We start from the raw sequence: 26,811 nt of genomic DNA on the forward strand, positions 1-26,811 counted from the left end.
CAAGTAGCAATCGTGTATTTTGTTCACCTTGTATATATATCCTTCACTGCAGCAGCCTAGTAGGTGTGAGAAGCCATTTTTGTTTAAGTTTTCTCCTGTTTTTCATTTAGAAAGTTAGGTAAGTGAATTGTCTTTTGTTTGGTTTTCATTTTGTGTAGGAAAGCGTAGGGACCATTAGGGAGTTTTGTATGTTATTTTTGGCACTGCTCACTGCTGAAGCAAATAAATGGCTGCTTAGCACTTTAAAAAGATATTGTTGTTGGTGTTCTTGCTTGGGTGGTGTGTGAGTGGGCCAACTTCTTGTTGCGTTCAATATTCGCCTAGACTAAGAACGTAACACCGGTTAAGCTGTTCATCCTGCTCCATTAATGGGAATAAGTCTCTAAACCAGCAGGGCCTGTGGAAGCGCAGGCCCTGCTTCCACAGTGTGTGTGTGTGCACGCGCACACACACACACACACACACACACACACACACACACACACACACACACACACACACACACACACATATACATACATATACATACACATATATACATACACATACACACACACACATACATACACATACATATACAAGTTCCACCAGTTAGCCTAACAGGTTAGCCAGAGTCGATATCCAGGTATGCGCCAAGTGTGAAGCAGCGTAGCACTGCACATTGATTCAACAATTTATCCACAAGGCAGTTTATAATCTGCAAGTCTGTTTAGCACTTCAGAAGTGCCTTCTAAATCCTTCTTTTAAAATAGTAGGAGCTTAGAAAAGTATGAGCAGTGCGCACCTCTGCTGGGACTAATAATGTGTTATACTAAATGTGAGCTTATTAGCATTATTCATACAAAACACACTTTGGGGCCACTGCCACCAAGACCATACACTGGAACCTTTGTTTACATTAGGTAACATGGATAAAATGACTCATGTCATGCATGTAAATCTTAAATGCGAGAAATACTGTTTCAGAAAAAATAAAACTTACCAAAAAAGCGCTCCTGAAGACAAAATTGCTGCAATAGTGGTAAAGGCAGCTAGCCAAGTGCAGAGCATTAGCTGTTCCAGTTCAAAAGTCTGTAACATGCCATAGCACGTCCTCCTTTGTACAGCGTCAAAGGCAGCAAAAAATGATTTTATTTCTGTTTGGATATTAATGTTCCACAAGTTTTTTTGGAATAATGAGCGGCCATTCGCACTGGAAGCAAGGAATCCAAGATGGTTCCAGCACCTCATGAAGAAACAGGTGGCGCACGTAGGCACATACGTACGTAGGTATGTACGCGATGTCAGTGTCGACTCAAATTATTTGAGGGCAATGTCAGAAACTAACCAATATATCCAAGTACTGATAACTTGGAAAAACAAACTTCTTCAAACTACTCAAAAAAATAAAGGCGTATGAACTTATAACAGGTATTTAAGTTGTAACTAATTTAATACATCAAATTGTTACTATTCAGTCTTACAGTGCATCAAAAGCCAGCTTAAGAGGCTTAATATTCTAAAGTTCAATTCAATTCACAACAGCAGTCGCCTCAAGGCGCTTTATATTGTACAGTAGATTGTACAGATTTGTGGTGAAAAATGTTTGTTATGCTAATTCAAGAGCTATTAAAACAAACCTGTCAACCGGGAACACTAAAGTAAGGGGCGGGCAGTGAACAAAACTGGAGGGCTAGATCAGATCTCCCTGCCACAGTAAGACAGAGACAGACACCAAATACCTCAAATTGAATTTTGTACATCAATAAATCATGTTCAATTCCTTATTGAATTATTTATAATTCACCTTAGGGTTTAATGTTGGAGTTTCAAAAGTTAGTCAGCATATTAAGAAGTTCTGGCATAACACTGGAAATAAGCAGCATTTTACACAATGATGGGCATCCTGCATAAGCCACATTAAAAACATAGGATGCACAGACAGCAAATCTACTGCCTGATGTTCTATATTCTACAGTGGTGAAAGTTCACTAGGTATACAACAGGTTCTGCAACTAGAGGATTATCACTTTTACTATTACTATATGTACTACAGTGGTTTGTTTCACCAACGGTTATGTCCATGCACCCATCCATTCATTTTCTTCCGCTTATCTGGGGCCGATGTACATTGTAACAGAATGTCAGGGTTCCTGGGTCACTGACCCAGTGTTTTCAGTTTGCACTTTTGTCACTGTTTAGTTTCAAACATGTTTCCTGTTTAATTATGATAACATTATGTCTGTGTGCATTGTGTTTAGTTGTATTTTCTCTGCACGCTCGAATTTCACCTGCTCTCAAACCGCCGCAGTGGAGAGTGGGTGTCTTTCGCTGAACTTCAGCTACACCACTGCCCCACCTCCCCACTCCTTGTTTGTCCGCCGGCCACCTCACCCACCGCCTCTTCTGCCTCGATGGGACTGAGCAGCTCTGCCTCCCGTATCCATGTGGCGGAGGCACTGTCATTCAGTCTTTCCCCCGTCTCCGACAAGAGAAGGCTAAGTTCCTGACACCACAGTAGTAGGGGTTGAGTGAGACTGATTTTTTTTCTTCCCTCTCACCATAAGCTGAGGGCTGCTGTGCAATATACAGCCCAGCAAGATCTAAGACTGTTTATTGCTGTGACTATCAGCGGACTGTTCATTTTCAACCTGCTTCCATAAATATTGTTCCATCCTTTGATGCTCTCATTAAGGACATTTATCCTTCTAAAATGGATCTCCCAGTGCAGCCTAGACCCTGCCTTCCCCTGCACCTAGTTCCTCAAGTGAGGGTTTCTAGGACCCAGTCAGTCCCTATCCCTGTTCTAGAGCGGCTAGGGGTTAGTGTGTCCCCACAACCGTACCAGTTCCTCAGGTGGGGTGGCTGGCATCTTGCAGGCTCCTGCACACACACCGAGGATAGCTGGGGTCCAGCTAGCTCCTGCACCTGTCCCTGCTCCTAGGGTGAGGTCGGCCAGGACCCAACCCATTACTGCACCCGTACCTGTTCCTCAGGTGGGGATGGAGGGGTTCGGCCAGTTCCTCCACCTGTACTGGTTCCCAGTTCCCAGCTCAACATGAGCTTCAGGCACAGCATCAAGAGCCAGGTGCAAGCTCTGCGTAGCCCCCGCCAGAGATTTCCGCAACTGCGGGCCCTGCTTCATCTCCACCAGTGGTTTCTCCACCAGTGGTTTCTGCACCAGTGGTTTCTGCACCAGCTGGCTCTGCTGCATCTCTGCCAGCGGTTTGTCCACTTGTTTGCCCTGCTCCTGCTGCTTCGTCTAAGCCAGAGGTCTGCACCAAGCCACGCCACCAGCGACACTACACCACCAGCAACCTACCAAGCCACGCTGTGGCGAGGATATCCATCACCTCCGACAGTCCACAGTGGAGCATCGTTGGCCTCGCAGCCAGCCTCCAGATGAGAGTCGTTGCTGCCACTGGCCTCACTGCTTTTGGTCTCGCTGCTTCTGGCCTTGCTGGCGCCTTCCTGCATTTTTCTTTTGGTCCTCTCTCCCCATTCTCCACACACCTGACCATGACACAGAAAGCCAAAGAAATAATTTTACCATGTGCAATGACTGGAACCTGCAGTTATTGCAGTGATTTCTCTGATAGAAACTAGTGATGTCATACAGAATTTAACCCTCTGGAGTCTGGGGTATAATTGGCCTTCATAGTTCACCTTTTAAAGCTGTTTGCCATGCCTTTTTGTATCATTATCTTTTTGCATCATTGTACCTGCCACTTATGCCTCTAACAACATCTGTGCTGCCTGAATACACCATAGGCTAGCATACAATCCCTTGGAACCTTATCTGTACACTATACAGGGAGTGCAGAATTATTAGGCAAATGAGTATTTTGTCCACATCATCCTCTTCATGCATGTTGTCTTACTCCAAGCTGTATAGGCTCGAAAGCCTACTACCAATTAAGCATATTAGGTGATGTGCATCTCTGTAATGAGAAGGGGTGTGGTCTAATGACATCAACACCCTATATCAGGTGTGCATAATTATTAGGCAACGTCCTTTCCTTTGGCAAAATGGGTCAAAAGAAGGACTTGACAGGCTCAGAAAAGTCAAAAATAGTGAGATATCTTGCAGAGGGATGCAGCAGTCTCAAAATTGCAAAGCTTCTGAAGCGTGATCATCGAACAATCAAGCGTTTCATTCAAAATAGTCAACAAGGTCGCAAGAAGCGTGTGGAAAAACCAAGGCGCAAAATAACTGCCCATGAACTGAGAAAAGTCAAGCGTGCAGCTGCCAAGATGCCACTTGCCACCAGTTTGGCCATATTTCAGAGCTGCAACATCACTGGAGTGCCCAAAAGCACAAGGTGTGCAATACTCAGTGACATGGCCAAGGTAAGAAAGGCTGAAAGACGACCACCACTGAACAAGACACACAAGCTGAAATGTCAAGACTGGGCCAAGAAATATCTCAAGACTGATTTTTCTAAGGTTTTATGGACTGATGAAATGAGAGTGAGTCTTGATGGGCCAGATGGATGGGCCCGTGGCTGGATTGGTAAAGGGCAGAGAGCTCCAGTCCGACTCAGATGCCAGCAAGGTGGAGGTGGAGTACTGGTTTGGGCTGGTATCATCAAAGATGAGCTTGTGGGGCCTTTTCGGGTTGAGGATGGAGTCAAGCTCAACTCCCAGTCCTACTGCCAGTTTCTGGAAGACACCTTCTTCAAGCATTGGTACAGGAAGAAGTCTGCATCCTTCAAGAAAAACATGATTTTCATGCAGGACAATGCTCCATCACACGCGTCCAAGTACTCCACAGCGTGGCTGGCAAGAAAGGGTATAAGATGTTCAAGATGGCGCCGCGGATGGCAGCCTCGGTACTGCGCTCTCTCGCACTTTTCTTGTTTTTGTTTATTTTCTGCGCTTTTGGTCACTCAGACCACATCACTTTCTCCAGAGATCAACTGCTTAACATCAGGCAGTCATCTCACTATAGTTCTTATCCATTTTTCACAAACCCGGAAAGTTTTTTGGAGATTTTAGTTGGAGGCGCAGCAGCTCTCTGGCTCCTGGAGAAGACGTAGACGGGGGAGTCGCGCCGGTGCGCTGGTGAAACTACGTCGGCGAGGATTCCGCACGGCACTCCCCTCCATTCACCTCGCGAATCTCCGCTCTCTTCCAAACAAAGTCGACGAATTACTGCTCTTAAACCGGACTAACAAGGACTTTGCACGCTCTGCTGCCCTCTGCTTCACTGAAACCTGGCTCAGTGAGCGAGTCCCAGACGCTGTCTTAAATCTGCCGGGCTTCCAACTTCACCGGGCGGACCGCGAAACAGAGCTCTCAGGGAAAACAAAGGGTGGTGGAGTCTGCTTCTACATTAATGAAGGTTGGTGTACTGATGTCACAGTGTTACAGAAACACTGCAGCCCACACTTGGAAAGTTTTTTCATCAACTGTAAACCTTTTTATTCACCGCGGGAGTTTTCTTCCTTCATGCTGGTCGGAGTTTACATCCCTCCACAGGCCAACGTGAACAACGCACTGTGCGAGCTGGCTGACCAGATTACTACCCTGGAGAGGAAATTCCCGGATTCCTTTACAATTATTCTTGGGGATTTTAACAGAGCAAACCTAAACTACGAACTCCCTAAATACAGACAGCATATAGACTGCCCCACCAGGGACATCATCATACTGGATCACTGCTACACCACTCTAAAAGATGCCTATCGCTCTGTGCCCCGGGCAGCTTTGGGACATTCTGATCACTGCATGGTCCATCTTATTCCAGTTTATAGGCAAAAAGTCAAACATGCCAAGCCTGTAGTCAAAACTGTGAAGAAGTGGACTAACGCAGCAAAGCAGGAATTGCAGGACTGTTTTGACTCCACTGATTGGACTGTTTTTGAAGCTGCATCTGAGAACCTAGATGAGCTCACGGACACTGTGACATCATACATCAGTTTCTGTGAAGACGTGTGTGTGCCAACAAAGACCTTTTGCACATACAACAACAATAAACCATGGTTCACTCCTAAACTCCAACATCTTCGTAAGGCCAAGGAGGACGCCTACAGAAGTGGTGACAGGGTCCTGTACAAGCAAGCCAGGAACACACTGACCAAGGAGATCAAAGCAGCTAAAAGGATCTACTCCCAGAAGCTGGAAGAACGGCTCTCAGCCAACGACCCTGCGTCAGTGTGGAGGGGCCTGCAGGAAATCACCAGCTACAGACGCCCCCCCACCCACTATTGAAGCAAACAAAGACCTGGCCAACGAGTTAAACACTTTCTATTGCAGGTTTGAGACGGACCGACTCCCACGCCCCACCCTCCCCTCCCCAGGGACATTGCTTCAGACATTGACCCCCAACACACCTTCCACCTCTCCCCCCCCTTCTCCCTGCCCCTCCCCAACCCAGACTCAACGACCTCCACCACACCTCTCACCCCCCTTTCCTCCTCCATGAAACTAAGAATACACACTCAGGATGTGAGACGACTATTCCAGAAACAGAAGCCCAGGAAAGCCCCCGGACCAGATGGCGTCTCACCCTCCTGCCTCAAAACCTGTGCTGAACAGCTGGCTCCCATCTTTACTCGCATATTCAACAGATCCCTGGAGCTGTGTGAAGTTCCCTCCTGCTTCAAACGCTCCACCATCATCCCTGTTCCCAAGAAACCCACCATCACAGGACTGAATGACTACAGACCTGTCGCCTTGACGTCTGTGGTCATGAAATCCTTCGAACGACTGGTGTTAGCCCATCTGAAAGACATTACAGGCCACCAGCTGGACCCTCTGCAGTTTGCCTACCGGGCAAACAGGTCGGTGGATGATGCAGTGAACATGGGGCTGCATTACATCCTGCAACACCTTGACCACCCGGGAACTTATGCCAGGGTCCTGTTTGTGGACTTTAGTTCGGCTTTTAACACCATTGTGCCTGAACTTCTTTCCTCCAAACTCTCCCAGCTCAGCGTGTCACCAGCTACCTGTCAGTGGATCACTAGCTTCCTGACAGACAGAAAGCAACAAGTGAGGCTGGGGGAGATCACCTCTGAAACCCGGTCCCTCAGTATTGGTGCCCCTCAAGGATGTGTCCTCTCACCACTACTGTTCTCCCTCTACACTAACGACTGCACCTCCAAGAACTCGGCTGTCAAACTCCTAAAGTTTGCAGATGACACCACTGTCATTGGCCTCATTCAAGATGGTGATGAGTCTGCATACCGGCAGGAAGTTGAGCGGCTGGTACTCTGGTGCAGTCAGCACAATCTGGAGCTGAACACTCTTAAGACTGTAGAGATGACAGTGGACTTCAGGAGACATCCCTCAACTCTGCTCCCCCTCACCATATCAGACAGCCCTGTGTCAACTGTGAAGACCCTCAAGTTCCTGGGTACAACCATCTCCCAGGACCTGAAGTGGGAGACCAACATCAACTCCATCCTCAAAAAGACCCAGCAGAGGATGTACTTCCTGAGACAACTGGGGAAGTACAGTCTTCCACAGGAGCTGCTGATCCAGTTCTACACTGCGGTCATTGAGTCTGTCCTGTGCTCCTCCATCACAGTCTGGTATGGAGCAGCCACTAAACAGGACAGGAGCAGACTGCAGCGGACTGTACGGGCAGCAGAAAGGATCATCAGCGCCCCCCTGCCCTCCATCCAGGATCTGTACCTCTCAAGAACCAGGAAACAGGCAGGGAAAATCATCGCAGACCCCTCACACCCTGCACACAGACTTTTTGATCTGCTGCCCTCTGGCAGACGGTACAGAAGCCTGCAGACCAGGACCACCCGACACAGGAACAGTTTCTTTCCCCTCGCCATCTCCCTTCTTAACAGTTGACCTGTCACACTGCTCCCACTGCCAGACTGCAACTGCACCTTATGTACATTTTGTAGTATTCATTCCACCTCATTCATTTCTGTATTTTATGTATATACGTTTAGATTCGTTATTTATAGTTGGTTTACACAGCTTTGTGTATGTATGTGTATATATAGACACGTGTGTGTGTGTGTGTGTGTGTGTGTGTGTGAGTGAGTGAGAGAGAGAGAGAGATTTACATTGCTGTGCTTGAGAGCCAAACCAAATTCCCTGTATGTGTCTGCACATATACTTGGCCAATAAACACGATTCTGATTCTGAAAAGAAGAAAAACTAATGACATGGCCTCCTTGTTCACCTGATCTGAACCCCATTGAGAACCTGTGGTCCATCATCAAATGTGAGATTTACAAGGAGGGAAAACAGTACACCTCTCTGAACAGTGTCTGGGAGGCTGTGGTTGCTGCTGCACGCAATGTTGATGGTGAACAGATCAAAACACTGACAGAATCCATGGATGGCAGGCTTTTGAGTGTCCTTGCAAAGAAAGGTGGCTATATTGGTCGCTGATTTGTTTTTGTTTTGTTTTTGAATGTCAGAAATGTATATTTGTGAATGTGGAGATGTTATATTGGTTTCACTGGTAAAAATAAATAATTGAAATGGGTATATATTTGTTTTTTGTTAAGTTGCCTAATAATTATGCACAGTAATAGTCACCTGCACACACAGATATCCCCCTAAAATAGCTAAAACTAAAAACAAACTAAAAACTACTTCCAAAAACATTCAGCTTTGATATTAATGAGTTTTTTGGGTTCATTGAGAACATGGTTGTTGTTCAATAATAAAATTATTCCTCAAAAATACAACTTGCCTAATAATTCTGCACTCCCTGTATGTCACTCTCAGGCTCGGGATGATGTTGGAGGGCTTGCGACACAGAAAACCTGTCCTTCCTCCATCCGTGGGCACTCCCATTGGACATGCCCTGGTCGTCTGCACCTCCAGCCCTCCTGCTTTGACACTTCCGCTGGGTGGGGTGCAGCACCTCGGGACTCCTGAAAAGATAGCAAAAAGAGAGAGATTATTCAGTGTAGTGGTCATGTCACCCAGTCGGTGGCAGCTGACCCACTCCACTGTGCCTGCTGGGAGCCCCTCAGATGTAGAATTTAGAAATCATGCATAACACTAAATTGACAATTACTGCAATGACTACCCCAAATTAATTTAGTTTTGTTGATTAAATAGTGGCTTGGATTGTGTGTATATGTGTGTGTGTAAGTTTACATGTGTAACAATTGTGGATGGTTGTCAACTCACACACCAGTATATTGGGGATGCTGTTGCCATTGAGAAACTTCATTTTTATTGTATTCAGTGCACTTAAAACTGCATTTCTGTCTTAAAACTGCAATTGCCCCTAAAAGTGACTTTTTTCAGCTTTTCTGTGTGTGTGTGTGTCCCGGCATGATCCCCACTGTGTATAACTCCACATTTCCCCCTGTTGAAAGTGTGTTACTGTCTAGGACCTAAGACGTAGCCTGCCTTATGCCTGAACTTAATAGATCAGACAAAGTTCAAATCAGAACCATAATACTTTATTAATCTAGGAGTAAGTTATGTCGTGATAGTTGCTCCAAGACAGTAAGAACAATAACTAATACGTTAAAGTACCAGATAAATAAAACAATATGAAAAAAAAAATTCCTCCTTTTAGATGGAGGAATTGTACAAAGAGGCAGGAATGAGTTCCTGTGTCATTCAGCGGTGCATTTCAGTAATCTGTCTCTCACTGAACGTGCTCCTGTGATTGGCCAAAACATAATAGAGCGAATGAAAGGTATTGTCCAGCATTGTCCGTATCTTGGACAACATCCACTTCTCAGACACCAATTTTAGAGAGTCCAGCTCCATTCCCTCAACATTACTGGTTTTGCAGATCAGTTTATTGAGTTTGTTGCTATTTGCAACCCTTAGCCCGCTGCCCCAACATACAACAGCATTACGCATGGCAGTGGCCAGAACGCACCCGTAGAAAATCCAGAGCAGATGTTAAAAGCTCTCCACTGTCTCAGAAAATAGAAACAACACAGTTGTGTTTTTAATCCAGTCCAGGTTATTGTGAATGTGTACTGTGAGGTATTAACATTCCTCCACAATGTCCATATCAATCCTCTGGATTGTAAGAGGAGTCAGTGGTTCCTTGGTCCTCCACAATCATTATCCTCCAAATTCAAGTCCACAGTCGTGGTTTTTGTCATATTGACCTACAGAGGATTCTGCTCGCATCATGTGACAAAAGAGTTGACCACAGCCCAGCACTCTGTCTCATCACCCCAGTGATGCATGAAGATGGCAAGTCTCTGTGCAGTGGCTAAAGTCTGTGGTGTGGAGATTGAATAGGAAAGGGAAGAGGACAGTCTCTTGTGGTGCCCTGGTGTTGCTGACCACCTTGTCAGACACACAATTCTAAAGATGCATATATTATGTTTTTATGTCAGATAATCTATAATCCAGGACTAATAGGCATTCTAAAAGAGAGTAATGTCTTAAAGAGGGTTTCCCTAGAGCTACCTATACCAAGTGCTACATTATCAAAACATAATGATAATAATAATGGATTGCATTTATATAGTGCTTTCCAAGGCGCTTTACAATTCCACTTTTCATTCACTCTCGCATTCACACACTGGTGGAGGCAGCTACAGTTGTAGCCACAGCTGCCCTGGGGCAGACTGACAGAGGCGAGGCTGCCATATTGCGCCATTGGCCCCTCTGGCCACCACCAGTAGGCGGTAGGTGAGGTGTTTTGCCCAAAGACACAACGACCAGGACAGAGAGCCCGCGGATCAAATCAGCGACCTTCCGGTTACAATGTGCTTCCCAACCCACTGAGCCATGGTCGCCCCATATGAGTGGGTGGAGGGAGGTTTGGAGTTTTCTCACACCCCCTTCTCTGCGACCTGCTGGAGCGGGGGGCCAGGAGGAGGAGTTGGCCGTCCGACTGCGGTCTGGAGTGTGGGGCCTCCCTGGTGCTGCGGAGTCGGGGCGATCTGCTTCTTCCCACCGCAGGGAAAAGGGTAACACCACCTGGGTCTGGGTGCAGTTCCCCCCTCCAGGGGCAAGGGTACCTAGACCCGGTTCGTAGAGTACGCTTGGGGAGTGTGATCGTGTGTACAGCGTCTCTTTATGTCTGTCTCCACGTTGGTTGAGTGTGGAGTAAGTGCATATGAGAGCATGAGGGTGGGAATGGATGTTTGTATATGTGTGTGCCTGTATGTCTGTGTCTATATGTCAGGTTGGGTATCAGACGCCACCTCTCTGGGGACACCTCAGGCCCTCCAAGGTATGGAGGCCTATCTCCCCCTACCACCACTTCCCCTGCCAGTGGCGGACTCCCTCAGACATCGGTGCGTTGGTGGTTCTTTGTGTCCGGGGATGGGCGTCCAGGTACACACCGGCTCACTCCTTGGTTGCTGCTTATCGAGGCCTGGAGCCTGGAGCTCTCTCGGGCCACTTCGGGGGTGGGGTGCCCCCGGCCTCTCGGCCTGGGGCTCGGTCACTCAGGCACGGCTGGCTGCCGGCGGAGCTCACGGGCACGTCACTGCAAACTCCCCCTGGCTTCTGCTCCGCGGCTGCTGAGTGAGCCCTCATCTGGGACTCTCCTCAGCTCTTTCTGGGACAGTGGCGCGGCTGCCCCTCTGTTAGTCTTCCTTGGTCTCTTGTGTTCTGGGGGCCTCTGGATGTCTGGAGTTTTTATCTCCTCCATACCTGCTTCATGCCCTGGAGGACGGGGCTGTGCCCCCCCACACCCTGTAACAGATCCTTACATGAAGGAACCTTTTAAAAAACAAGCGCGTCCATGCTCACAGGTGTACACACAGGTGATCACACCCACAAACTACACCCTTTTTGGCTCCTACCTCAAAGCACACTGTGCGCTGTCGATCTTACGTGCTGCACAATAATGTTTAACATTTAGTATTTACTGTTATATTCCCATATATCATCGTGATGTTGTTTATTATATTGCTCTAGTGTTCTTCTGCTTGTTTTCTTTTTTCTTTCTCAACAGGTGATCCAGGAAAAGAAAAAGAGGGAAAAAAAAAGGACCCAAAGACAAAGGTGATGAAGCAGATTTTCATTGTCTTTTCTCTCTCTTTTCTCCTTTTTCTTTCCCTCTCCTTATGTTAACTTTCTCCTGAACTTTTCTTCTTGTTTTTCCTTTCCCATCCCCGAGTCCAGTCTGGCCTGATTACAATAACTTAGAATAAAAATAACTGGTAAAGATCAAAAAAAAAAAAAAAAAAAAAAAAAGGAAAAAGAAATTGATCATTTGATTTTTTTATGACACAGCAATAGTGAATGTTCCCACCCTCTGCTCTTTGTAACTTAACGGAATCTTTCCATTTTCGTATTTTGGACATTGAGTCCACCTTCGCAGTAGTAATTGACTGCAAAATAAAGCTGCCAGAAATGTAAAACCCTACGTCCAATCTTAAAACAGGAAGTTAGCATTTTCTCACATACAGGGTCTATAATCAATTATTACATGTAAAAAATGCAGGAAATAGTCTATGTATGTACAAGATCGTTGTGTGAAATTAACATCTTTTTTTGTAGATTTAACAGTTTTTAATGTGCATTTCATTCACTGTAAATCAGTTAACATATTTTGTCTGTATAGCTGTCTACTGTGCTTCTGTATTTTTACAAAAACTCTCTGGCAACCACAGCTGCCAATTCTTTTTTGTAAAAACAACAGTTTTCTCATTTTTACAGTGTACTAGCTGCTAATGATACTGTGCAATCACTAATCACTAATGAGGGCGCTGTTTATGGCTGATGTTACAGTTAGAAAAGTGTGATGACTCATGCATTTGGTGGCATTAATGATTGATTGTAGAGTCCATCAAGATGAAAAAACAAAATCCAGGCTTTTGTATTGACATTATAGACATTATAAATGAGCTCTCATATGATAAATAGACTATACAAAACCCATGAGCCTTTGTTGCTGTGGTAAGTTCCATGCGGGGAACCGTCATGGGCTCAAGGGCATCTGAATTGCAGCTTCAGGGGCTGGACCTTTTCACCAAACCCATGGAAGAATGTCCAAAGATTGGGCACCCATTTGAAGACCTGACTACAGATGACCCAGATGTAAAAGGTAACCTGGTGTGTGCTAGTAAAGTCAAAGAATGTGAAGATGTAGTGCTACATCTTACAGCCCCACACAACTCCTGGATTACAGGGAAAGTAATCCATACCATCTCGGACAAGACAAGAGTGGTGCCACAAGTGAGGATCAAAACCAAAACGAGTATGCTGGACAGGCCCATTACAAAGATTTGCCTTCTGCAGGAATCAGGCTGAAGTAATCACCAGCAGAGACTGAAGTTTGTTTATGTTGTGAATGAAGAACATTTGTGTACTTTGGCTCCACAAGTTTTAATTTGGTAACTGTGCAATAGAGTCACAATTAGGGGCCGGTATGTGGGAGCCAAGTTAATATAGTTCATATATTGTGTTGGCTTGGTTAAGTAAAACCATGAATATGTCTGCCTTAAAGGCTTGGTTTATAGTTAAAATCCCGGCATCATGGATTTATGCAAATGAGTGCATGGGGTGCGGGAGGGGGAAGAGAGAGAAAAAGGTTAGTACGGCGTAGGGCAAGACACTGCAGCCGAGGAGATCAGAGACACATGGTTTTCCTACCGTGTGGCTATTTTGTTGAGGATAAATCAAACCTGATTACTCCTGTAAGAAGATTTGCAAGCTGTGGAATAAATCTATGTTTGCTTCTTTTCACATCTCGTGGAAATTTTTCTTTTTCCTTTTCAAACTAACTTACACGAGTGAAGCACAGGAAAACTGGTCCCACGGCTATACAAACAACAACAAAAATAATAATACTAATAATGATGATGTCTAGCTAGCCATTCTTTCCTGTTTATCCTTATCAGGGATAATATTTAAACATTTTACATTTAAACTTGTGTTGTTGAAAGCACTTTTAAACAAAATGTATAGTAATAGTAATGCATTGTATTAATATGCATGTTTAAAAACTCCCAAGGTCAGCTTTATTATTACAGCAAATCGAAAATACCCAATTAAATGGGAATAAAATAAAACACATAAGACCACGAAACAATACTGATCAAGGTCGCAACAAACTAAGACCACGTTAGAATGAAGGTGTAACCAAATTAGTTTTCTGAGAGACCTGATACGATTCATGCCACACACTTTTTGTGATCACAGTTTGAATTTGCTATATTTACAGTTCTATGTTTTAGCACCCTGATACTTCCAGCCTGCCATGTCCAGCCAGCTCTGCTGTAGTCATTCTGACTCCACACACCTTCACTACTTCAGTACTGAAATAGGGGAGGCAACTTCCTAGACTAACTACAAGGCTCGCAAAATCGCTAGCCCCGGGACATCGGGCTAGCAATAGTTTCCAGTCGGGCTACCAAAATCCATCTCAGCCCTTCCCGTCGGGCTATCATAGAAAGGAAAACTGTGTGTCAATACTTTTGCATTCTTTCGCAAATATAGCTGGGTAATTATGTCATTGGCATCGGTGAGCCACTGTCAATATGTGACATATTGAAATCGCGTTTGAATTTGCGCTTGTTTTTTGCTTTCACTTTGCGATCGCGCGAATTCTGTATAGAGAGCGGCAGCACTGATTGGTGAGTGACAGATTAGTTGCGCACCAATTCCTCTGGCATCGTCTTATCAATTGTTAGCTTACTATTCAAACATGACAAGTGAAATCTCTCGCAGCTTATACATGTGATAGAGGTTGATTGTGCAGAGAATCGCTAACCGTTATGCAAGTACGTGTGTAAAAGCAGCAGGATTTACGCCGGTATTTTAGTTCTGCAGAGCCAAATAATAAAGGTCAGGGTGAAGAAGGGACAGCCAAAGAAAAGCCTACCACAAAACGGAAAAGTTATGACAAATCAGACTATGAGGCAAAAAGAAAGCGCAGCTTTTTTAGTTTCATGGACAAAAGAATTTGTGGCTGGAATATGGCGAGCTAAATAACGTAATCTTCTGTCGGGTGTGTCGTGAGTTTCCCTCGATTTCTGAGTCGACAAGCGCCTTTGTTACTGGGACCAGTAATTTTAAGAAAGGTCCCATCAGAACCCATGAGAAATGCAAGAAATGCATTATTGCTCAGTCTGCAGTATCTTTCCCAGAACAAACACCAATTGCAAAAAACATACCTGAAATAAACCTGAAAAATCTGTTTAGAACAGTGTACTATGTTGCAAAGAGTGAACCACCATTGCAAAGACTGCTAAATTTTGCCAAACTTCAAAAAGCAAATGTCCTAGATCTTGGTTCCACTTACCTCTTGCCCGTGATTTCAGTGGAAATGTCCCATGCATTATGCTTTTATGTATAATATTGTAAAAGAAACAAAACACCAATCAAAAAACTGTCCACTTTTTTTTTTTTGGGCTACTTAAATTTATTTTGGGCTACCAAAAACTGAAGAGTGTTAGGATGCCTGGGTCGTTGACCCAGGGTTTTTGAGGTTATTATATCATTTATCATTTCTAGTCTTTGGTTTCTTTGTTAGAGTTCTTTCTTATGGTTTATGTCTCTGTGCAATCCTTAGTTGCTGTCTCCCCTCTCTGCTATATCCCCATGTCCAGTCAGTGTCTGTCCTGGTCCCATGTCTCTGTTCCCTCTGTTGTAGTGCCTGCCTGTGAGTCTGTGTCTGTAAGTTCAGTCTGTGTTATGTTTCCTGTTTTATTTTGAAGATCCTTGTCTTATGTTAATGTATCTGGTTTTGCTTCCCCAGTTTCGTTAGGCCTGATTTGCCCCAGCTGTGTTTCCCTCCTGTTGCCCATTCCCTGATTGCTCCCTCTGTGTATTTCAGCCCTGTGTTTCAGTTTGTCGGTGTTGTGATCTACCCTTATCTGGCTGTGTGTGCTTTCTGCATAAGTGTATTTTGTATTCCTAGTTTTGTTACCCTTTGGAGTTCAGCATTAAAGCTGTTTTGAGTTCACGTCTGTCCCACTAGGTTTAAATCTGGGACTCTCCACCATTTGACCTTAGAACTGAAGAAGCTTCTCGGATGAGAGGTGAAACGTCTTCAAGCAACTTAAAGTCCAGACGCCTTTCTTTGCAAGCTCCTTTGATTGCAATGACCTGGATGACTGAGAACCTTCACAGACAGTCTGTCTCCGGAGTCTGCACTTTGGGTCCTTTTCCTGCCTGCATACAGCCGTTCCATAACAAAGAGTGTCTGCCCGAAGGGCTACCAGGGATTTTGAAATTTTGCGAGCCGTGAACTATTCACTTTAGCTAAAGTTATTATGCTAGCTAAAGAGTTGGGATACTGTGTAAGACATAAATAAACTTAAAATACAAAGTTTGGACATTCTTTTGCACAATTCCTTACTGTAGGGGTCTCTGCAAGCACACGGGGCTCTGAGAGGGTACAAAATGACAACTTTGGAATTCTACTAGAAACAGTCATATTTGTTTGTCAAAGCTGAATTCAGGATAAACTACGCTAAATTAGTGTTTTTAGCTAACAGCTACAATAAGCACAAAGGTTACTGTACAGCAATCATTTGTTAACAAGATGCTTGTTCTTACACATGTAATACATTTATTCCCAACCTGAAAGTTCATCCGCTGGTCATTCGACATGATGAAGGACTTCCGAGGTCTTAATCCAGCTCCAGCTCAAGATGATGTAGATTGCCGTCAGTAACACTTTCGGTCCGCTGTTAAAAGGGAGTTCTAATAATCTGCGGATGTAAGTCCCAAAAAACTGAATTTTTGAACTGAAATTGAATTGTAGAACTGAATGGTGAGAAGTGAAACTGAAATTATTTGAGAGCTACATTTTTAAAGGATAAAATATAGTTTCAAAGCAAATTTATTCAGTTTCAAAATATAAAATTCAATTTCAACCTGGTGCCAATCATTTTCAAACAAATATGTTGAATTTCAAGTTAGGCTAATTTAAATTCAGTTTTAAAAAGCATTTATTCGAGTTACAATTCAGATTCAAGCTGAACTATTCAAATTCGAATTTAACTTATTCAAATTCATTTTCTGATGGCACAAAGTTCTGCCCATACCAATCACCCAACAGTCTCCATCACCAATATGGTGATGTGATTATTACATAATCGTTGTTGATATGATGATGACCTCTTCTGGTAGCCCAAATAGTTTGTATGGGCTCTTCTGTCTGTATGTTGTTAAAAGTAGTGAAAGACTGGTGACCACTGTCTTACTTAGATTAATGCCCTCAATTAGGTTTACATTGACTGTATGTATGCATTTGGACCAAACCAAAAATAATGCCAATCTAAAACATTGGTTGGCTGGCTCCCTAACTGCATTTGCTGATGTGTTTATGTTAATATCACCCCACCCCAGTCCGGGAAACAGGGAGAGAGAGAATGCCATGAGGTAGGACAGTGAGCATACATACATTTTGTCATTAAAAAAAAAAAGAACATTATACCATCCTAGGATGACACAAATAAGACCCAATTGTTCTTTATCCATACACTAGTATTTAAACCATAACGGTCTCTGGTGAGCTTTTAGCTAACCTTTTTTAATATGTAACCTTTACTTGACCCGATAATAAAAAGAGCTTAAAAATCCTATGGTTGCTTAGGTAATACAGTTTAACTCTGCACTTAACTGAAATGAACATCTTTAAACCAGATGATTATCCATGTTTTAATTAGGAAGATTCCTTTAGGATTTCTTTACACTGAATGTGTAGCTGTTTGAAATGACTGCAAAATTACTGAAAGATATAGTGTATATCTAATATTGCCCCTTTGCCCTTTTCGTTGGATAGGTGGAGTGACATGCATGCTTTTAAAAACACTGGAAAAGAGGTTTACTGAATTAAAATTTTGGCTCTACAGTATAGTAAACAATCCATTAGCTGTAACTGCTAGTCTGTGTTGTTATAATTATGGACTGACCATCAAGCATAGACTCCTGCAGATCACAAAAAGCTGGAAAGCCTTCATGGCCCCAAAAAAAAAAAAAAAAAAAAAAAAAAAAGCCCATGGCTGAACATCAACCAAGTAGGGGAGACCGGGGATAGTTGTAACGTGGGTCAGTTGTAACACTTCCAATTTCTCCAATCAGGGCTAAGTTTCAAATGATGTGACTCATCCTGTGCATGCCCAATTCAGCTCTGCTATCACACGTGAAAAATCAGCACATTTTGTCAAACAGACAATTTAACACAAAAAAAGTAATTTGTATGCCAAAAAGTACGTTTTTCTACTTTATTTCAATTTCTAATAGCATTATCTGCTTTGCAGTTAAACTCATCAAACTTGAATTATGTTATTTGTATGTCTATGGGGATATATTCTGTGTAGGCACACAGCACAAGCATTCTCCACTGCAACCACTGAACATCCAAGGTATGGACATTGAGGCTGTGGACAGCTACAGGTACCTTGGTGTTCATCTGAACAACAGACTGGACTGGACTCATAACTCAGACGCCCTCTACAGGAAAGGGCAGAGCAGGCTGTACCTGCTGCGGAGACTCAGGTCGTTTGGAGTGGAGGGCCCACTCCTGAAGAAATTCTATGACTCTGTTGTGGCTTCTGCTATCTTTTATGGCGTGGTCTGCTGGGGCGGCAGCATCTCTGCTGGGGACAGGAAGAGACTGAACAGGGTGATCCGAAGGGCCAGCTCTGTTCTAGGATGCCCTCTGGACCCAGTGGAGGTGGTGAGTGACAGGAGAACGGCGGCTAAGCTGTCATCCCTGATGGACAACATCTCCCACCCCATGCAGCAGACTGTGACAGCACTGAGCAGCTCCTTCAGTGGGAGACTGCGGCACCCACGGTGTGGGACGGAGAGATTTCGCAGGTCTTTCCTCCCCCCACTGCTGTCAGACTCCATAATAAAGACTTTAACTGATCAAGCACACACATCCATACATATGCAATAATACTAAGTGCAATAATCCTTTCTGTCATCGTATTTTTACTCAGTTGTATATAGTATTTGTATTCTATTTTTATCTTATTGTATATTTATTTTATTTTATTCTACTGTATATAGTATTTTATTTTATTCTGTACAGTTGTGTACTGTATTTATTCTTATTGTATTCTAATTTTTGCCTCATAACTTTTGCACTGTCCACTTCCTGCTGTGACAAAACAAATTTCCCACGTGTGGGACTAATAAAGGTTATCTTATCTTATCTTATGTCTTTAGTGCTAATGTTTTAGCCGTTGGCTGTAATGTTAGCTAGTTCATGGCTATAGGAGTCTGGGTCAGTTGTAACAGCAACAGTCTGGGTTAGTTGTAACAATGCAAATGTTACAAGTTGCCACACTATTACTTTAACTTATATTAAATAAGTTGGGGCAACGACATCAGCAGAGAGAGGTTCACTGGTCGCATTTGTATATGTGGTTAATGCCATTGGCAACACAATTCCTCCACTGTTTGTGTTCCCACACATACATTATGCAGACCACTGTGTCAGAGATGGACCAGTAGGAAGTACTGGTAGTGGAAATAAGTCAGGATGGGTGCAAGAAACAGATTTCCTCATCTTTCTGAAGCACTTTGCAAACCACACCAAGGTAAGCCATGATAAAAAGTAATGGAATTGCGATGCTGGTGAACAACTACATTTTTTCAGCTTCATTGTTATGTTCAAAATTGGTGCAAGAGTTGTAGGTTATAATGCCCACTGAGCCAATGAGGCCAAACTCAAGGAAGACCAATCAAAATTAATGAAATATTCAGTTGCAGAAAATTCCAGAATTTGTCTTTTTTGGGGGGTTGGAATATGTTCAAAAGCTAGATTTCTGCATTCTGTCACACACACACACAGCGCTACATAAATGGCTCTAAGTGCATTCATGTGTTGAATAAACAAAGATTACATGTTAATATTTTGTTAGTACCCTTATTTCATTGTGTTACATTTCACCCCGGGATATGTTACAACTAACCCAGACTATGGGGTTAATTGTAACATTTCACTCTTTGTGTTTGAGACCATACCATGCAATGGGTAATTGTGCTGCAGAGAAAATAGCTGCAATATTTAATAGCAGAGACATGTAAATACTTTGCATTACATTTTGAATCCACTACCTTAAAAGAGCTTCAATTTACAGACAGAAATGTCAAAAATGTTACAACTATCCCCGGTCTCCCCTAGTTGGTATAAATCTTCCCCCATCACTGACATACCTACTAAAGAAAGAAATGTGATAATTAATAGCTAACTAGTTTATCTGGTTATAGAGTGCATAACAGCAGCACCTGATTTATGATCATGGCCACATTCCTGAGAAAATGCTTTTCTCTGTTTATGCCTGTTAGTATCAGTGTGAATCCAAACCTACTATACAACACACTATGTGTCGGTCCCGAACGAAACAGCTCTTAGAGCCGACTCTTTGAAGTGAACGACGCAAGCGGGCTCGTTTTTTGTTTTTGTTTCCCCCCCTCTCTCTCGCACTTTTTTTCCGCTTCACTCCGCACGCGAGCCTTGTGCTTTACGCTGGGCAGAGGGGGGAGGAGCGGTAGTTACACTCAGCACAGGAACAGAGCCAGAGGGGGGGGGGGGGGGGGGGGGGGGGAAGAGAGAGAGAGAGAAAGAGCCAGGGACAACAACGTCTCATTAGAAAGGTTTAGTAATCATCCACAACTATTTTCAGCTGTGGATAATAAAGGATTCAGAAGGTTTATTCATGCAGGCCCATATGACAGAGAATGTGCATCTTCTTTTTGTTTTCATATTTTAATTTATATTTAATTGCATTGTGGTTTGCAGTGTTTTGTGTTGTTTCATTTTAAATTTGTTTTAAAGGAAAAAGCTGAAAATTTAAATAGTTAAAAGTTGAACCGTGAATAGTTTGTTTTTGTATTATATGATTTATTTATTACATTTTATGTGGAGTGAATAAATAAAAGTATATTTACGGTGGCCCCTAGAGACAAAGCGCGTACAAAACAAGACAGAAGTGCTCCAGGATGCTAGGGCGCAGTGTTGAACTTTTGTTACCTAGTGGCTACACAAGCCAGGAAGTACCAACGACCGGATCTGGTGTGTGGTAGTAACAGGTAAACGAACAATTTTTATTTTTTTTTTTTAAATTTGAATATATGAGTGCTTGTGTATAAAATACACATGCTTTCAATTGTGTAATTTAAGCGATCTAGGTAGCTCTGTTTTGGAAGTTCAGTTAACGCTACAAATGTGTTTTGGAGTTTGTACGTGCTTTGTCTCGAGGGGCCACCGTAAATATTTATATGTAAACATAAATAAAACCACTTGTTTTTACATTAGTAATTCCTTTTGTGCATAATTTAATTGTTGTTAATAATAAATTCATTAAAGCAACAAAACAAAACTCCCTTTAGTTAGTCGAGCCAAAAGAGCCGGAAAGCCCATCACTACAACACACTGTGTGCAGTAAAAAAAAAAAAAAAAAAAAAAAAAAAGCCAGACTCAAACCAAAACTTCTAAAAAAAACTTTCTGCCATCTTTAAGACACTTAAATGCAGTAACTATTTCCCAAAGTATAAATACATTTCCATAAATCCCAAGCATATAAGCAGCAAATATGAGTCCAAGAGCTTACCGATAGCCCGTCTAGCTCAAAGTCTTCCTCACAGTGGAAAGCGGATTGTGCTTTGTTTGCTGTCCTCTCAGTATGTCGCACCTGGGTCAAATGACTGCTGCATGCATTTTAAGGTCTACTAGGCATGCCAGCCCATGATTGCTTTAATTCAGCTCACCTGGCGGAGCGGTGCGCACCAGGCCGTGCTTAGTTGTAGATTGCACAAGGTCTAATCAGCGGCCACGCGCAAGCAGCAGCACAGAGCAGGTAGTGGGCAAGAGGAGGAAGAGAAGAGTAACAGCCACACCTACTAGGTCAGCGCGACATAGGAAGCATGTAAATTGAGAAGAGTAATGGGCCAAGAATAGATCCCCGAGGGACCCCAGAAAAGAGTGAGATCCTTGGGGATAGTGTGTCTCTGAAACTAACAGAGAAGGATTGATTAGATAGGTAAGATTTAAACCATTGCAATCCAGTCCCTTTAATACTGGCATATTGTTCCAGCTGAGAGATAAGAATCCTATGATCCACTGTATCAAAAGCAGCACTGACATCCAGTAATATTAAAATGGCGGAATCTCCCGAGTCTATAAAAGTTAAGAGGTCATTAGAAACTTTTAAAAGAGCATTTTCAGTGTTATGATGCATTTTAAAACCAGACTGGAATATTTCACCGATGCTGTGATTATCTAAAAAGGTCTGGAGCTGAAGGAGGACAACTTTCTACAGAACTTTGACAGAAAAGGCAAATCTGCAGATTGGTCTTTAATTTGATAGAACTGTTGGGTCCAGGTTCTGCTTTTTAAGGATAGGTTCTACCACTGCATGTTTAAAGTCAAAGGGAACAGAGCCAGACTAAAGACTGCTATTTACAATGGAAAGCAAACATATACCAACAGTGTCAAACACATCTTTCAGCAATCTAGGTGGAATGCTATGGTAAATGGACTGATTCTTATATAGCGCTTTTCTACTCTCCTGGAGTACTGAAAGCGCTCTACACAATACACCGCATTCACCCATACACACCAGCACTCTATGCTTTGTCAGTGCTTTAACTAACATACACTCATACACATTCATACTCCAATGGATGCATCAGAGAGCAAGTGGGGGTTAGTATCTTGCCCAAGGATATTTGGCATGCAGACTGGGGAAGCCAGGAATCAAACTACCAACCTTTCAAATCAGCAGATGACCTGCTCTACCTCCTGAGCTACAACCACCCCATATCCAAGGAACATTTTGAAGGTTTCAAGTTATTAACTATTTCATTAAGTAATGAAAAGGACACTGGCTGAAAATGATCAAAAACGGCAAACGTTGGAGAGTAAATAGTAGGGTCAATAGTAGGAAGACTAATGTGGGATGTCAACAATTTTGTTAACAAAGAATTTCAGAAGATTTTCGCATTGTTATATTTGCTAACGGATCGATAGTGGGTGGATTAAGAACTGAATTTATAATGCCAAATAAAATACGAGGTTCATGATGACTGTTCAGACTGCTTCCATCAGGAAAGAGGTTCTGCAGCATCCGGTCCCGTACCAGCAGACTGAGAGACAGCTTTTTCCATCAGGCCATCAGACTGCTGAACACGTCATAGACACCTCAGCTTCACTACTGGAACTTCAACATTATGCACTCCATACTGTATATAAATGCCACTTGTTTTGCACATATTCAACTCTGTATATTTATATATTTTATTATTATTATTTTTTTTTTTACTATTTAATTTGTAAAAATGTGTATACACACACACACACACACACAGGAAAATATTTAGTATACACATCCAGAAATGCATACACTAATATATATTGTACATATATTTATTAGTTTCAGGTTGGCCATTCTTGTATTTTGCTCGTTTGTGTTGTTGTGTTTGCACATCTGTTGCTTGTGGGGCTCGCACACAAGAATTTCACTCGCATGTGCTGTGCCAGTGTGCCTGCACATGTGATGTGACAATAAAAGTGATTTGATTTGATTATTGGACACAATCTTAGAAAAATTCTTCTGTTTTTGCTGCTTTAACGGCTTTCTGGTAATTTGACAAGGATTCTCTGAGAGTCTCAAACGATACCTGTAATCGGGCTTTTTCCACTTTTGTTCCGCTTTTCTACAGACTTGTGTAACACTGATAAAGCGCTAATGAATTAATACACATCAGGTATTAAGCAGAATATTGGGCTATTGTTAATCAGAAGATTTAAGAACGGCTACTGGAGCTGATTCTCAGTAATTAATAAATACACACAACACAAAATGCTTTTGCTTTTACCATGCATTTCAACAAAAAACAAAGGAAAATAACAAAGAAAGAAAAAGAAAAACTTAAATAATCATTCCTGCTGCAGCGGTTTAGTCAATCAAAAACCCAATTAAGGTGCACAAAGACAACTAAATAATCCTGTAGCTTATATCAAGCAATATAGATTCTCAAATTTAAAAAAAATGTTCCCCCATAAATAACACACATCAGCATCAAAAACACAGGTCCACGCTGAAGAGGGAAAAGTCCATGAATTTTATCTGAGTGTCCATGAGAGATGTCCAAGCACTATTGTCCATAAACGGGGGAATGGTGTGTATGATTGTAGAAATCAGTGTAATTGAAAAATGATTTCAGAGAAAAGGACAGAGCATCGTCTTTGATAACTTCCTACCAGACCAATGGAAGTGGAAGCTTCAATGCAGAACGATTCCTGTTCCTAGCCGTTCGTTGGCTCGCCATCCTTTTTCATATCCAAAAAGGGTCACCTGGCCTGCATTAAATAAACAGAGCCAATAACAAATCACAAGAATATGAAAATGTCAGCCAGTTGAGCTAAATACAGTTATTCTTGTTCCTGTGTACATAATTCATATATATAAAAATTATATATAAATAAATAAACAATATATTTAGATAGATTTAATTAAAACACTACGACTGCAATATACAGATTGTATACCTTCAAAACATTTGTTATCCAACAAATATCAGTCAACTCAAAACAATCCTTCAAATTGTTTGGACCGGCAGCAGCCAATTAGCGTCAGCTGCTAGCATCACAAACAGTCACTTAAAAGTTCAAACTCACCAATTCCGTTCTGTTCGGTGTATGACAACACTATATGGCTCTTGCTCACAGTAGTCGGCGTCTAAGTCGCATAAGGTTATAGTTGGTGTTGTCAGAGTAAATTGTTAAATGTTGTCATTGTTGTACTTAAGTTTGTAAACCTTGCCTTAAACTGCATGGTTAGATATTCTTCTGTTCCTCATCTATGATGCTGGAGGAGGTAATTAGCTGTAAGTGTTTAACTGCAGGCACATTCCATGTGTGATTCTGGTTTCCTTATCTTGTGAAGGATGTCCACTCCCGGCCATTTAGGGGCTCGCCTATGCTTGCATATGGTGAACCATTAAAGTTAAGCCTTATACAAGTGTGGGGAGATGACCTTTGGATAACTATGTCACAGTCTGGCGAGGGCAGACTGTATGAATTGAGAAAAGGACCCAAAACGCAGACTCCAAGGAACAGGGAACAGAACTTGAAATGTTAACAAAAGGCGAGCCGTTTAATATGGCTGGTAGAAAAGGTACAAACAAAGGGCAAGGCAAACTGAAGCAAAATTAACACAAACCTAAACTGGGGAATCTAAACAAACAATAAGAAAAACTTAGACAAGAAACTTGGAAGCATGGTATGGTATAGGAAACATGGCGTGGACAACAGACGACCTGACAATCACACACTGAAAACAGAGGACTTAAATACACAGCAGGTGATTAGGGGAAGTGGGAACACATGGAGGAACAGCTGACTGACATGAGCCTAATGACAGGACAAGGGAAGTGAAACTAAATACAATGAACAAAGAACACACGACTCCTTCAAAATAAAACAGGAAACATGAGACAGACATGATAATACAAACTTGATAACATAAGACACGCAGCATGAAACACGAAGGTTGAGGGGAAACTTAAATACAGGGGAAGAAAACACAAGGAGTCTAATAACCAAATGAACTTAGATAACCTAATGAACAAAATAAACTCAAACTTAAAACGCTGGGTCAAAAGACCCAGGATCATGACAAACTAGGAAATGTAGTTAAACAGTTGTAAGCATATATTGTGTGGCAGGAAGTCATGTGTACAGACACACACACACACAGTGTTTTAACCTTTTGTGACCATATGGGTGTTACAGTGGGTGGTGTTTGTATTCACTGAATAAAAGGCTGCAGGGAAGGCTGTTTCTTTGAAGTTGGCTGGGAAACAGGTGAGGAGAATTCAGCTCCAAGAGCCTGGTTCCGACCAGCCTTCCCTTGCTAGCAAATAAAAACCAGTTAAGTTGTTGTCGTGCCTGTATTTAGGCACATCTGATTTGATGGACTGACCAAAGAGAGGAAACTCAAATACTACAGGCATGTGGTCAGAAAAATTAATACTACAGATTTCAATGTCAAGACGTGACAGGCCACAAGATACTGTAGTACCAAATCCAAAGTATGAACACATTCATGTAGTGGGCCATTGACTGACTGAACAAGATTAAAAAAGTCTATCAGATTTAAAAAGTCATTTGCCGGCGGAGTGTTTGGGCAGCAAACGTGAATGTTAAAATCCCCCATAATTAAAACACTGTTATAGCTTGGTAAAATTCTTGTCAAGAATTCAGAAAAGTCTTGTATGAAGACCTTATTATATTTCAGAGGTTGATACACTAGCGTATGTCTGTGAAGGTTCTCAGTCATCCAGGTCATCGTAGTCAAAGGAGCTTGCAAAGAAAAGCGTCTGGACTTCTTTAACTGGACTTCTGGACTCTGGCTGATTGGGACCCACACCCAGTCTCACACCTTGGCTCAGGCGATTAGAGGATCATCAGGGGTCCTTTTGTCCCTCTGTGGGGGGTTACTCGCACTAGGTTTATATCTGGGACTCTCCACCATTTGACCTTAGAACTGAAGAAGCTTCTTGGATGAGAGGTGAAACGTCTTCAAGTAACTTAAAGAAGTCCAGACGCTTTTCTTTGCAAGCTCCTTTGATACACTAGCGCACATAGCACTGGAGTAGACAAACAAATTTCAAATAATTGCAGTTCAAAGCTGTCGTAGGTGTCTGCTGTTAACTGACGACAGTTGAAGCAGTTTTTATAAACAGTGGCTAATCCTCCACCCTGATCTGCAATTCGGGGTGAACTGAGGTAGTAGCAATCTGCACTCACCCAAGTTGAGCCAAGTTTCAGTCACCAGGAGAAAGTCTAAATTACAAGCGGTGAAAAAGTCATTCAGGATGAAGGTTTTGTTAGCCAACAACCTGGCGTTAACCAGGGCCAGTAGTGTTCACAGCTGGCTTGGATGATCGACGTAGAGCGCGAAGATTCTAGTAATCCACTTCACCCCTGCAAATATATAA

The 26,811-nt window shown here is 42.7% G+C and overlaps 1 long non-coding RNA gene across 2 annotated transcripts; it reads right to left on the bottom strand.

Moving 5' to 3' along the window:
- Positions 1–1,487: 1,487 nt before the first annotated feature.
- LOC308384517 lies at positions 1,488–21,631 on the bottom strand. Of its 2 annotated transcripts, XR_013969326.1 has the most exons (4): positions 21,420–21,631; positions 16,429–16,559; positions 8,651–8,834; positions 1,488–3,492 (listed from the first exon to the last, which is right to left on the bottom strand). It is a non-coding gene; the product is annotated as an uncharacterized lncRNA (long non-coding RNA). The 2 variants fall into 2 exon arrangements; XR_013969325.1 differs by lacking the exon at positions 16,429–16,559.
- Positions 21,632–26,811: the final 5,180 nt, after the last annotated feature.

This window comes from Rhamphochromis sp. 'chilingali' (genome assembly GCF_963969265.1).
Source record: "Rhamphochromis sp. 'chilingali' genome assembly, chromosome: 17".
NCBI lineage: Eukaryota > Metazoa > Chordata > Actinopteri > Cichliformes > Cichlidae > Rhamphochromis > Rhamphochromis sp. 'chilingali'.